Below are 14,015 nucleotides of genomic sequence, written 5' to 3' on the forward strand. Positions count from 1 at the left end.
GCCTGCTTCCCCCCACACCGCCTGCCTCTCTGCCTGCTTATGATCTCTCTCTATCTCTGTCAGATAAATAAATAAAATATTTTTTAAAAAGGAAAAAGAAATTCTTTTTTTTTTAAATTGTTTTTGAACATTCAACTTATTTTATGAATTTCCTAATACCTGTGTCATGTTGATTTCTACCAGAGTGTTTGTTCTAATATAATAAAAGAGTTTACATATATCTGATATTAATTTGTACTTACCACTAATTTAGTGGTGACTTCTATTATAGTAGTATATATTTATTACTTATTTTTTTATTTCTTCCTTATACAAGTAGATATTAAACTTCATTAGTTCAGAGTCCTTCTTTTACATCTTTTTTTATCATGCTCAGTACTCAATGCAGACACAAATAGGCACTTAATATTGATTGTCAATTGACAATAGAGACTGCAGTGGAAAAATTAAGACAAGGGTCAGCAGTAAAATGCTGCTGGCTCAATGCATCTCTGTGTTATCAGGTGAGTTATCAGTCCTGAGCGTGCAAGTCTAGAGGATGAAAGGGACCCATATACCCAGAAATATGATTTCATTTTGGTGTGTTCAGTTTCTTCATATATAATTCATTATTTTGCACATTCACTCATCAAATAATGTGTTTATCTTCCCTCGTTAGTTTAGCTATTTCCATGATAATATGCATGGAAAGGTGGGTTAACCAAAAATACTTTAAAGGCTTCTCTCAGGAAAGTCATGTCCTAAATGTTATTCTATAAGTAGCATGCAAAAGCCAACTAAAACAGTTGGACACGTTCTATTTCTCAAATCACTCTTCTTGCATAGTTTTTTCTTTTAAATTTTAATTCATCCTTTACTTAATAAACCCCATACATATCTATAAGCACATGAAGTTATGCAGGTTTTGCATATAGATGTCAGCTTTGTTACATGGATAATGGATAGAGCCCTGGTTTCCTCAGGAAAAAGTGTTGTATTCCAAATTCAAGCAAATATAGTAGCAGCTTTTTTTTTTTTTTTTTTTTTTTTTTTTTTGTAGTTTACCATTTCTCTTACTTCCAGCTAACATATACTTCACTTCTGAAAACCTTTATTCACTTATTTGGCAGATTCTAAGGTAACACCCAGTGTGTTGCATCTCTAGTTGGGAGACATGGTTTATGATTTGGAAGACTATGACTTTCTCTAAATTGTGTTTTAGAAGACCTTAAGCCATTTTTTAAAAAGATTTTATGTATTTATTTGACAGACAGAGATCACAAGTAGGCAAAGAGGCAGGCAGAGAGAGTGAGAGGGAAACAGGCTCCCCGCTGAGCAGAGAGCCCCATGTGGGGCTTGATCCCAGAACCCTGGGATCACGGCCTGAGCTAAAGGCAGAGGCTTAACCCACTGAGCCACCCAGGTGCCCCTTTAAACCACTTTTAATCAGTATTATGCAGGTCATCAGAGAAACTCTTTTTTACCCCTCTCGTACATACAATCCTAAAGCAGCAATTTTTAATTTCTTTTTCTAGGAAGGGAAGGAGATTGGGAGATGGATGCAAGTAAATGTTTCTCTCAGAGCCTCCTTGAGAGTATGTGTATGTGGTTTTGGCTAGAGAGAGCTAAATATATCTTCTGCTACGAAGTTCAAGCTGATTCCTCTTGATTAAAATCCTTAGAGATATTCACAAATATCAGGACACTAGAATGGTCATTTCGATGGGGTGCCTGTGTGGCTCAGTCGTTAAATTGGTAATTTTGGTCATGGTGAATAATCCTTTTAATGTACTATTGGACCTATTAACTAGGATCTTGTTGGGTATTTTGGCATCAATGTTCATCAGGGATATTGACCTATAATTCTTTTTGATGGGGTCTTTGCCTGGTTTTGGGATCAATGTAGTGCTGGCCTCATAGGAAGAGTCTGGAAGTGTTCCTTCTGTTTTATTTTTTGGAACAGCTTCAGTAAAATAGGTATTGTTTCTTTTTAAATGTTTGGTGGAGTTCCCCTGGGAAGGCATCTGTCCCCGGAGTTCTGCTTTTGGGGACGTTTTTGATTATAACTTCAATTTCATTACTGGTTATTGGTCTATTCAGATTGTCTATTTCTTCCTGTTTCAGTCTTGGTAGTTTGTAAGTTTCCAGGAAGGCATCCATTTCTTCCAGATTACTTAATTTTTTGGCATATAGTTACTGATAATAATTTCTAATAATTGTTTCTATTTCCTTGGTAGTAGTCGTGATCTCTCCCCTTTCATTCATGATTTTATTAATTTGGGTCCTTTCTTTTTTTCTTTTGGATTAGTTTGTTATTGAGTCTTTCAAAGAACCAGGTTATAGTTTTATTGATCTGTTCTGTTGTTTTTCTAGTTCCTCTTTCATTGATCTCTGCTCTAATCTTTATTATTTCTCTTCTCCTGCATAGTTTAGGTTTTATTTGCTGTTCTTTCTCCAGCTTCTTCAGGTGTAGGGTTAGCTTGTGCATTTGAGATTTTTCTAATTTCTTGAGATAGGCTTGGATGGCTATGTATTTCCCTCTTAGGACCACTTTTGCAGTATCCCATAGGTTTTAGACGAATGTGTTTTTGTTCTTATAGGTTTTCATGAATTGTTTAAGCTCTTCTTCAATTTCCTGGTTGACACAACCTGGGATCCAAGGGTGATCCAACATTCACAAATCAATCAACATGATAGAGCACATCAATAAAAGAAACAATAAGAACCATATCATCCTCTCAACTGATACAGAAAAAGCATTTGACAAAATACAACATCCGTTCCTTATTAAAACTCTTCAGAGAACAGAGATAGAGGGAACATTCCTTGATATCATAAAAACTATCTATGAAAAGCCCACAGCAAATATCATTATCAATGGGGAAAGCTGAGAACCTTCCCCTTAAGATCAAGAACATGACAGGGATGTCCACTCTTACCCCTGTTGTTCAACATAGTGCTAGTGAGTCCTAGCCTCAGCAACTAGACAACAATAAGAAATAAAAGGAATCTAAATTGGCAAAGAAGAAGTCCCACTCTCCCTCTTTACGGACGACATGATACTTTATGTGGAAAACCCAAAAGACTCCACCCCAAAATTACTAGAACTCATACAGTAATTCAGCAATGTGGCAGGATACAAAATCAATGCACAGAAATCAGCTGCTTATCTATATGCTAACAACAAAACTGTAGAAAAAGAAATTAAGGAATCGATTCCACTCACAATAGCAACAAAAACCATAAAATACATATAGGAATAAACCTAACTAAAGAGGTAAAGATCTATACTCTAGAAAGTACAGAACACTTATTAAAGAAATTGAGAAAGATACCAAAAGATGGAAAAACATTCCATGCTCATGGATTGGAAGAATAAACATTGTTAAAATAACTTTCCTGCCCAATTTACACTTCCAATGCCAATCTTATTAAAATACCATTGGCATTTTTCAAAAAGCCAGAACAAACAATCTTAAAATTTGTGTGGAACCAGAAAAGACCCTGAATCACCAAGGAAATGATGAAAAAGCAAAGCAAAGCTGAGGACATTATGTTGCCTGACTTCGAGCTATATTACAAAGCTGGGATCATTAAGACAGCATGGTATTGGCACAAAAACAGACACATAGATGAGAGGAACAGAACAGAGACTCCAGATCACCCAGGTGGCTCAGTTGGTTAAGCATCTGGCTTTGGCTTGGGTTGTGGTCCCACAGTCCTCGGATTGAGTCCCACATCAGGCTCCCTGCTCAGTAGGAAGTCTGCTTCTCCCTCTCCCTCTGCCTGCTGTTCCCCCTGCTTGTGCCCTTCCTTTCTCTCTCTTTGTCAAATAAATAAATAAAATTTTTAAGAAAGAATAGAAAAGAATAGAGACTCAAGTAATGGACCCTCAACTCTATGGTCAACAATCTTTGACAAATCAGGAAAATATATCCAATGGATAAAAGACAGTCTCTTCAATAAGTGGTGCTGGGGGAATTGGATAGCTACATGTAGAAGAATGAATCTGGACCATTTCCTTACACCATACACAAAGATAAACTAAAAATGGATAAAAGGCTTCAAAGTGAGACAGGAATCCATCAGAATCCTAGAGGAGAACATAGGCGGTAACCTCTTTGGCATCAACTACAGCAACTCCTTTCAAGACTCCAAAGGCAAGGGAAACAAACAAAAGCAAAAATGAACTTTTGGGACTTCATCAAGATAAAAAGCTTCAGTACAGCAAAGAAAACAGTCAACAAAACTAAGAGGCATGGAGGAGATATGGAAAGCTAAGAGAATGGAAGAAGATATTTGCAAATGACATTACAGATAAAGGGCTGATATCCAAGATCTGTAAAGAACTTCTCAAACTCAACACTCAAAAATCAACCCAGCCAAAAAATGGGAAGAAGAAATGAACAGATATTTCTCAAAAGAAGACATACAAATGGCTAACATACACATGAAAAAATGCTCCACATCACCAGCCATCAGGGAAATACAAATAAAAACCACAATGAGATACCTACCACCACCTTAGACACCTTAGAATGGAAAAAATTAACAAAACAGGAAACAACAAATTTTGGCGAGGATGTGGAGAAAGGGGAACCCTCTTACACTGATGGTGGGAATGCAAGCTGGTATAGCCACTCTGGAAAACAGTATGGAGGTTCCTCGAGATGCTAAGAATAGAGCTACTCTATGACCCAGCAATGGCACTACTAGGTATTTACCCCAATGATACAGATGCCGTAAAAAGAAGGGACACATGCACCCCAGTGTTCATAGCAGCAATGTCCACAATAACCAAACTGTGAAAGGAGCTGAGATTCCCCCTCAACAGGTGAATGAATAAAGATGTGGTCCATAAACAATGGAGTATTACTCAGCCATCAGGAAGGATGAATACTTGACATTTACATCAAAATGGATGAGAACTGGGGGATTACGCTAAGTGAAGTAAGTCAAGCAGAGAAAGACAATTATCATACAGTTTCACTCATATGTGGAACATAAGAAATAGCACAGGGGACCATAGAAGAAGTGAGGCAAATCTGAAGGGAGAGGAAATCAGAGAGGGAAATGAACCATGAGAGACTATGGACCCCAGGAAACAAACTGAGGTTTTCAGAAGGGAGGAGATTGGAGGAAGGGGGTAACAGGGTGATGGGTATTAAGGAGAACACCTGCTGTGATGAGCACTGGGTGTTATACATAACTAATGAATCATTGAACGTTACATCAAAAACTAATGTACTATATAGAGGCTAACTGGACATGATAAAAAATGGTGATTTTATGATAACAGTAAATAAATTAATGAATGATAAATATTTTAGAATGTCTCTACATTCTAAATCTTATTGACAGGAAAAATCAATGATCTAGTCCAACTTTCCTGGGTTACCCTGAGTTGAAATGGGCCATTCCAGTTACACCACCAAGAGTCTGTCAAAATTCAAAAAAGATTAGGGGCACCTGGGTGGCTCAGTGGGTTAAACCTCTGCCTTCGGCTCAGGTCATGATCTCAGGGTCTTGGGATGGAGCCCGTGTCAGGCTCTCAGTTCAGCAGGGAGCCTGCTTCCTCCTATCTCTCTGCCTGCCTCTCTGCCTGCTTATGATCTCTCTCTCTTTGTCAAATAAATAAATAAAATCTTTTAAAAAATCAAGAAAGATTAAATAATTTATTAATGTAATACAAATTTAGCGAGACTATTAGTTGTATGCAACTTTTATATATTAAAGCTACATTTTTATATATTGCATATATATCCCATTCAATATTTATGGTATATAATTGATGTACAATCATAATTACTAAAATATTATAAGTGAAGCATTGAGATATGTAAGAGGAACAATTGGTTAAAATGAAGAAATCTTCAGTTTGTAGTGCATAGTCCTATGAGCTACTTTGGTAAATTAAAGGAATGTCACTCATTTTTTCTAGACCTAGTTTTTTCCATCCATAAAAAAGGGGACCTGAACTTGGCAATATTCTAAAATCCCTTCTAGCTGTTAAATTCTATAAAGGAGTGTAATTTTACTATTTCAAATGATTACAAAGGTTTATAGTTTTTATAGCTTTGCTTTTATGACATCTTGTTGGTCATATCTGTGATTTATTCCATGCAGAGTCCTGCTCAGGAATATAACTCTACAATTATAGCATTGTTTTGTTGGAAAGAGAACAATATGTTTTTAGATGTACCTTTTTTTGATAGAATTTATATGAGCACATTATATCAGAATGGGCACTGCTAGTGTACTTCAGTTACTCTCAGAGCTCATTTTCCCAGTGGGCTTGTTTGTTTTCTAAATACTTTATCTTGAGAATGTGTGTGGGGAAAAAGTATAAGGGAAACAGTTACTCATGTTTAATTATTTCAACTAAAGTTCTGTCGTTAATCTCTTTGGAATTGTGATCAAGGGTAATAAATGATTGGCATACTTTTCCTTTCTTTGGACACAAATGTTTAAATGGAACAGTATATAATATGAATTCTATGTTACTTTCTGGTATGTTAACCCAAGAATTTTAGCACATGTGGTTAATTTTCTTTAGATTGCTTATTTTTTATAGTTTACCTTCAGAACTTCGGCAGTCTTTCAATGTAGTTGACTGTGCATGAGAATATTGATAAAATAAATATATATTTAATGAGGACAATGTTTCTGTTTGGGATGATAAAAAGGTTCTGAAAATGGATAGTGATACACAGCATTGCAAATGTACTTAATGCTACTGAATTGTACATTTAAAAGTGGTTAAAATGATAAATTTTATGTTAGTATATTCTACTACAATAAAAAAAAAAGTATAGCAAGACTATTGCATTAATTATTTCCAGAATTATATTGGTGAATTCAAAGGAAATCACTTCCCGGGAAAAGAAAGACCCAGAAAATACTTCATATTTAATATTTGAGGCTAACTTTATATGCTGGATTCTAGATACCTAACCATCTATCCCCAAGCAAGTCTGCCGTAATAATGATTTGGAAGTAATATCTCTGTCTCAAGGGTGTGTTGACCTCTGTGGGTCTATTAATTCCATATCCATATACATGTTTATAGTTCTTTTCTTATAACCAGAATATTCACCTCTGTCATTTTGATGATATGGCTGTGAATGGAATACACAATTACAATTGTTAGAGCGAGAACAGGCCAACTCAGAGTACTAGCATCCCCACAGTTTTGCAAAGCTTTCTCCTTTGAGTTATTATGTATTACATTGTTTCCTGTGTTTACAAGAAATTACAAGAAGCTAATTATCACCTTATTTTCAGGGATGACAAAAGCAATATATAAATGAAAGGGTACAGCAGAATATCCAAAATACTGTTCAGGTGGAAAATTCTTAATTTGGAGGACGTCAATTTAGTAGTGGAGAAAATGTCAAAAACATAAACAGATTTGATCCTTATTAAATCCAGAACATATTTAGAAGCTAATAGTTTTAGGCTGTTGTTTTCTTTTATGATGCTATGGAAAAGGACGATGCTATCCAAAAGAAAGGCTTTATGCTTTTGTTGAACTCCTGCAGCACTTAACACAATACATTCTCATGGTACACTCTCCTTAAATACTTCCATTGAGACTAACTGACACAGAACTAGACCAACTTTGAGCAACACTGATCAATTTTTATTTCATGGTTGACCATTATATCTCTAGCTCCATTTAGTCTGCATCCTGCATTAAATCCCCAATTCTCTTTGGTGTTATATCAAAATAAATAATATTAAAGCCCTCCCTCCCTGCTATTCTCAAGTAGCTTAATTGTAGTTTGAAAATGTTTGTTTTAAACCAGACTTGGGGAATAACTTCAAATTAAATCTGTATTTTGTGTAAAGATTGAATAGTATGGCACTGACAATTATCATCAGTCTGAATCTCTTCGGGAAGTATTTAAGACATAGAAATAATAATAATGGACTAGGCTTAGTTAGGTAGGGTTATACTGACAGATTAAAATGGGGTAGTCACAGAGGGAGAACCATCCACAAGAAATACATTGATGGTAAAGAGTAACAGAAACTAAAGAAAATAATGACACAAGCCAGATGTCTGAATTGAGTGGTGAAGAATTGGAAATATTCACTTGCTAATCATTGCTTTAAGTGTTGAGTCTTTATTCATTTTATATATACTAGGTAATGATTTTTTTTCTTTAACAAACAAATTTTCTCAAATATTTCCACAGTTTACTAAAATGTACTTAAAATTTGGTGTTTGACATTAAAAAAAAAAGTCATAAGATAGGGGGTGATCACAACCTATTAGTGACCATCTAAGAAAAGTAGAGTACTGTAATATGAATCTTAAAAAATAAATCATAGAGATGCAGGAAAGTACGACATAAGTAGAGCAAGTTAAAAGAGATTGGAGAGCACTTCAAAAAGGTAATATAATATGCATGTTTGATAGTAAACTGCATAGTAAGGGAAATGATGACTGGTAATTCAAAACATGACTGGAGACAGTGATTTCAACAGCCCTTGTGCATGTTTTGTCATTGTAGTTACTAATTAGTGATTTTTTTTTCTCTACTTTTGTCTTGACAGCATGTTTTGCTGTAGCTTTCAGATTATCTTCTATTTGATTAGCCTGGGGTAAGGGCTGGGAGAAATCTTTCCTAAATTAAAATGAGTGGGGGCCTGGGTGGGTCAGTCAGTTAAACATCTGACTGACTCAAGTCATGATCTCAGGGTCCTGGAATCAAGCTCTGGGCAGGGCTTTCCATTCAGAGAGGAGTCTGCTTGTCTTTCTCCCTCACCCTTGGCACCTCCCCCATTCCTGCTTTCTCTCTCAAATAAATAAATAAAAATTTTAAAATGAAAACACAATCAAAACTCCATAAAATACTAAGTTGGAATTTAAGTGGGAACCCATAGTTTAAGATGCAAGGAAGTTCTGAATATGACAGTTAAAGTCTGTTACAGAATCCACTATGAGGACTTTTGTTTGGAAGTTTGATTTTATTTCTGCAGGTTTGCTTAAGAGATTTTCTGTTCCTTTATGCTAGGGACTTAGTATTTTTTCTAACAGTCTCATTCTTTTCACCTTTGCCTCGAGCACTGTGGAAATCAATACAGTTGGCGCTCTCTGTTCTGTGCTCAACACCTGTAGTTTCCTGCATGTGATGGTTTGAGATTCTGCAGATGCTTCTTAATCCGATAGCCACAATGTGGCCCATTTGTCCAATATAACACTTTCCAAAGCAGCAGGGAACGTTAAGCTACTGCTGTGGGTGTTAGAATATTGCCTTTTGTTAGCCATAGGGTGCAAGAGAGCTTGGATGAGGTTAGAATATTATTTTTGTTTTTTTGTGGGTGCTTTTGAAGATTGTATTGATCCTTCTTATGAATGCCTTGACATGGGGTAGGATTGCTCTTCTCTCGTGGCGTTTTTTCCTTAGCTTGTTAGTGACTTCCCTCTTGGTGGGAACAGAGGATTTAATCACATAGCTGGTTGAGAATCCAGTCTCTGCAAGGGTCACATGAAGAATATGGATTGCCTATAGGAAGACAGAGAATTTGGCCATAGCCTTGGTTTGATATATTAACCTTAGATTCAGTTCTCTCGGTTTGAAGTCCAATTACCGAAACGGTTGGTTAAACAAACCCAAGTTACGCTTCAAGTTAAATGATAAAAATATCAAGCAGAAGGTGGAAAGGAGGAGGCAGGACAAGTATCTTGCTCAGAACAGATACTTAGACTGGAAGCAACACTACTTACATGATTTCAAATTTTTCTTATTATTTTAACTATATATTTAGAAAACATTCCAGGCACTGAGAATAAAGTCATGGTGGTGGATTTGTGCCTTTGTGGAGCAGACATGATCCCTTGCCTTGAGAGTTTACTGCTTAGAAAGTGCAGCTAACAAAGAGCTAACTTAAAGTATTACAAAGGAGTGCAGGCAACCTAATCTAGTTTTGGGGATCAGAGAAAACTATGAGAAATTAATTCTAAAGTGGGAGATGTGGATATGGTAGGAGAATTTCAGGTAGCTCACAGCATTTAGTTTTGGTAGCTTCTTACCACCTCTCTCATACTACCTCCTCCCTCACTGGAAATGCCTAGAATAAATGGAGGGTAAAATATCATTGTCCATGTAATATATTAGGAAACTATGAATCTTGGTTTTCCAAAGAATTTTCAAAGTCATTAGTCATAATAAGTTTGAAAAAATTTAGATTTCACCTACAGATCCAAGTCTCTGATGGAGTATGTGACCTTTGGACATCATGTTTCTCATCTGTAAATGACAGTAACACTTATCTTAATGATTGGTTGGCAAATTAAATGAGATAGTCTGACATTCTCATAAAATATTTGTTCATAATAGACAATTTTTATAGCTTCTGCCTCACTGCCCCCATGGCATGCAATCTTGCTTGAGGACTGAGAGATACTTGTCTTACTCTGTTCACATGTTTATTGTCCTTAAAAGCCAGCTTCTTAAATTCAGATGGGTCGCTCAGTAGGAGAGTTCTGTTAAAAGCATCAGCGCTCCTACCAAGAAATTTGTTTTCTTAAATTCTAATCATTTCATACTGAATGTTAAGGAAATGAAGTTGACTTCTGTAGTTAGCAAGAAGAAGAATACTAAGCCCACAAAGATATACTAAGCTAATGATTTTTTGAAGACCTGCCTCCTTTCTGAATTCAATATAATGTTTATCTCCATTGATCCATCAAATCAAGTAGAAAATTAAGTCGTATTTATAATTTAGTTTTCATCATCCGTTCTTACCAAAATCACAAAAAGAAATGTTAGAAAAATGACATTTGCTTGTGATGGATTGACTCAGACACCTAGAGGAGTCTAGATGAAGATTTTTAAGTAAGTCTGTAAGTTTTAGAGTCCTAGAATCTTATCCCCTCATCAGATCTTTGTTACTTTTTTTTTTCCTAGCAACCTAATGTAGGCGAACTCTAAACCTGCAAAAATGTAAAATTGTTGCCATATTGTGTTATAATTTATTTTTTAAATACACTTAGTTTTTAGAAAAGATTTAGGTATATACCACAATTAAGAGGAAGGTACAGAGATTTCATATGTACTCCCTAATCCCAGATTTCATAGTGTCCACCATTATCAACATTCTCCAACAGTGTAGCACATTTGTTAAAATTGATGAACCTACTGTGACACATCATCATGACCCAAAATCTATATTTTACTTTAGGGTTTATTCTCGGTATCATATATCATCTTCCTCCCTTCTTTCTTCCTCTCTTTCTCTCTCTGCTTCTTTCTTTTAAGATTATTGTATGGGTTATGAACAAAGTAAAATGACATGTGCCCATCATTGTATTATCATACAGAATACTTTAACTGCCCTAAAAATCCACTGTGCTCTTGCTTTTCATTCCCCCACCCCGCCTTACTTTTGGCAGCCTTTGATCTTTTTATTATCTCCATAGTTTTTAGTTGAAATAATACAATATACAGCCTTTTCAGAATAAGTCTTGTAAATTATTTTTATTTTTATTTATTTTTATTTTTTAAAGATTTTATTTATTTAAGAGAGAGAGAGAGAGGACAGTGAGAGAAACAGACTCTCTGGCGATCAGAGAGCCTCATGTGGGACTCGATCCCAGACTCCAGGATCATGACCTGAGTGGAAGGCAGTTGCTTAACCAACTGAGCCACCCAGGAGCCCCGTAAATTATTTTTATTAACATACAATGTATTAATTGCCCCCGGGGGTACAGGCCTGTGAATCGTCAGGCTTATACACTTCAGAGCACTCACCATATCACATACCATTCCCAAAGTCCATAACCCAACCACCCTTTCCACACCCCATCTCCCCCAGCAACCCTCAGTTTGTTTTGTGAGATTTAGAGTCACTTTTGATTTGTCTCCCTCCTAATGCCATTTTGTCTCATTTTTTTCCTTCCCTATCCACCAAACTGCCCACTCTGCCTTTCAAATTCCTCATATCAGGGAGATCATGTGATAATTATCTTTCTCTGATTGACTTATTTCACTCAGCAAAATACCCTCTCATTCCATCCATGTTGTTGCGAATGGCAAGATTTCATTTCTTTTGATGGCTGCATTGTATTCCATTGTATGTATATATATATATATATATATATATATATATATATATACACACACACATTATACATATATATACATTATATGTATATATATATACATATATATGTATGTATATATATACCATGTCTTCTGGAATGTTCTGAACATATCTGTGATGCATTTGATATAGTGTGTCATTTAAAGTCTTTATTTCCTTGTTGATCTTTTGCTTAGATGATCTGTCCATTTCAGTGAGGGGGGTGTTGAGGTCCCCTACTATTATTATATTATTGTTGATGTGTTTCTTTGATTTTGTTATTAATTGGTTTATATAGTTGGCTGCTCCTATGTTGGGGCATAGATATTTAAAATTGTTAGATCTTCCTGTTGGACAGAGCCTTTCAGTATGATATGGTGTCCCTCCTCACCTCTTACTAGTTTTTGGCTTAGAATCTAATTTATCTGATATAAGGATTGCCACGTCAGCTTTCTTTTGTTGTCCATTAGCCTGATAGTCGGGTTTTCCACCCCCTTACTTTAAATATGGAAGTGTCTTTGGGTCTTAAATCACTTTCTTGTAGACAGCATATTGTTGGATTCTTTTGTTTGTTTTTTTGTTTTTTAATCCATTTCGATACCCTGTGTCTTTTGATTGGGGCATTTAGCCCATTTACATTCAGGGTAACTATTGAAATATGTGAATTTAGTGCCAATGTATCGCCTGTAAGGTGACTGTTACTGTATATTGTCTCTGTTCCTTTCTGATCTACTACTTTTAGGCTCTCTCTGCTTAGAGGACTCCTTTCAATGTAGGGTTGGTTTGGTGTTTGCAGATTCTTTTAATTTTTGTTTATCCTGGAATTTTTAATCTCTCCTTCTATTTTCAATGATAGCCTAGCTGGATATAATATTCTTGGCTGCATATTTTTCTCATTTAGTACTCTGAAGATATCATGCCAGTCCTTTCTGGCCTGCCAGTTCTCTGTGGATAAGTCTGCTGCCAATCTAATATTTTTATCATTATATGTTACAAACTTCTTGTCCTGAACTGCTTTCAGAATTTTCTCTTTGTCCCTGAGACTTTTATGCTTTACTATTAGAGGACAAGGTGTGGATCTATTTTTATTGGTTTTGAGGGGGGGTTCTCTGTGCCTCCTGGATTTTGATGCTTGTTTCATTTGCCATATTAGGGAAGTTCTCTACTATATTTAGCTCCAGTATACCTTCTGCCCCCCTTTCTCTTTCTTCTTCTTCTGGAATCCCAGTTATTCTAATATTGTTTCATCTTATGGTAGCACTTATCTCTTGAATTATCCCCTCATGGTCCAGTAGTTGTTTGTTTCTCTTTTGCTCAGCTTCTTTATTCTCTGTCATTGGGTCTTCTATGTCACTAATTCTCTCTTCTGCCTCATTTATCCTAGCAGTAAGAGCCTCCATTTTTTATTGCACCTCATTGATAGCTTTTTTGATTTCAACTTGGTTAGATTTTTGTTCTTTTATTTCTCCAGTAAGGGATTTTGTTTCTCCAGAAAGAATTCTCTAACATCTTCAATGCCTTTTTTGAGCTCAGCTAACACCTTGAAAATTGTCTTTCTGAACTCTAGTTCTGACATATTAACAACGACCGTATTGATTAGGTCCCCAGTCATTGGTACTATCTGTGTGTTCTTTTTCATGTGGTGAGTTTTTCTGCCTTGTCATTTTATCCAGATAAGAATATATGAACTAGAGAATGAAATACTAACAGGGTGGCAAAGACCCCAGAAAAATGTTCACTAGCCAAATCAGAAGAGATCCAAAACTGGGAAGAGAAGAAGGGGGGGGGGGAGAAATGTATATACATATATATGCACATATGTGTGTGTGTGTGTGTGTGTGTGTGTGTGTATTATATATATATTGGACTGGTGAATAAATAGAGCCACCCACCTGATTTTGGATGAATTTTAGTCTCTTAGAAGAAACTATGTTCCAGAATTT

At 35.8% G+C, this 14,015-nt stretch overlaps 1 protein-coding gene across 4 annotated transcripts in view; it reads left to right on the forward strand.

Moving 5' to 3' along the window:
* The window catches only part of LRP1B (LDL receptor related protein 1B), a 1,969,831-nt gene that overhangs the window by 521,389 nt on the left and 1,434,427 nt on the right, over positions 1 to 14,015 (forward strand). The gene's annotated exons all lie outside the window — the stretch shown is intronic.

The sequence above is a fragment of the Mustela erminea genome, chromosome 8 (assembly GCF_009829155.1).
Source record: "Mustela erminea isolate mMusErm1 chromosome 8, mMusErm1.Pri, whole genome shotgun sequence".
Taxonomy (NCBI): domain Eukaryota; kingdom Metazoa; phylum Chordata; class Mammalia; order Carnivora; family Mustelidae; genus Mustela; species Mustela erminea.